Here is a 1,452-nt window from a genome sequence, read left to right on the forward strand (position 1 = left end):
TTGCCCAACATAGGGAGAATAAAAATAAATCCCTTTTGAAAATGAGATGCAGTAACAAATTATAAATAGCAGCTGAATGCTAATTAGCATGAAGCTAATTCTTCAATTTACATGCTTTGAAATCTGAAAGCAAAAGATCCACACTAAAATGTCAAATTTAAATAATGACATCCTGCTTTAGAAACCCTGTTGGTTCAGAAGGCTTCACACGCTCTGTAGGGTGGAGAGCAGAGGTTGTGTCACGGTTCAGCACCGGGGACCTAGGTTCAAACCACTGCTGCACCCGAGTACCTGTGAGGGTTGGGGCCAGTTGTTTTACCTTTTCTGGCCTTAGGCTTCGACACAAGCTCGCTCATACTAAGCAGACGCCTCTACTCCACCTCCACAATGTAGACAATTCTTACACGTGGGTCTTGATGGTATCCTGTTGTAGGACTCATTGAAAGCCAACTGCATTCCACCCAACCCTCACTTCATAAATGAGTAAATGCATGCACTGTGTGAAGCTGGCTTGGGTTGCACTTCTGTCACTTATAACTGAAAATGTCATGACAAATAAAATATGCATGATTTTACAGTTATCAGAGCAAAATGAAATTTGTCTTCACTTAACATTCATAATATTCATAGCATCTTAACACTAGATAGCATTCATTAACATTTTCTCATACTGTTCTAAATACTCGTCTTCATAACTGATTGGTAATAATTCTCATATTTTAAGCAGTTGCATGTTTAAGCAATTTTTCTTTACCTCAAATAATTTGTAAGTATTCACAGAAAAGGGTGAAAACATCTTATTCAAGTCTATTGACTCCTCCACAACACCTGGAATTGGTATAAGCACCGTCCCTCTTTTTCTAGTGTTGGAATTCAACTGTTACTCAGTGGTCCTTGTCTGGAATCACTAGCCTACAGAAGTCAAAAGAGCCACCTGTGAAAAACACGTGACTCTCCTGCTCCCTTCCCCACTCACTACACTAGTGCTGCCCAAATCAAGACCTGCAGCCTGATAACATCCACAAATGATAAAGAAACTGAAAGCAAGTGTTCAGAAACTTTTAATTTGACACTGCCATGATATATAGGAGAACGATTATTTTCCAAATAATTCATTTTTTACAACATTTAGCGAAGTATCGGTCCACAACACTGGAGACTAACAACCTTTTAACCTGGCCCTACAATGCAGATAGTCTTGAGAAGCTGCACTGCACCATTCTCCCCCATCAGAAAGGCATGTGCTAACCTGCGAACTAGGTTTCCAGATCTCTCAAACGCTAAAGGTGTTAATATCTAGTTCCAGATCTGAATACCTCTGTACCTGTGACTAAGTAACTTGCAGTGGTTTATTCTTATTCCTCTAACCCCCTACCCCATAAAACAAGATAACTTCCCCATCTTGCCCTGCTTTTGCCACAGAATTTCTCAAAATAGCCCACACTTAACTTC

Source organism: Colobus angolensis, unplaced genomic scaffold, assembly GCF_000951035.1.
Source record: "Colobus angolensis palliatus isolate OR3802 unplaced genomic scaffold, Cang.pa_1.0 Scaffold412, whole genome shotgun sequence".
Taxonomy (NCBI): domain Eukaryota; kingdom Metazoa; phylum Chordata; class Mammalia; order Primates; family Cercopithecidae; genus Colobus; species Colobus angolensis.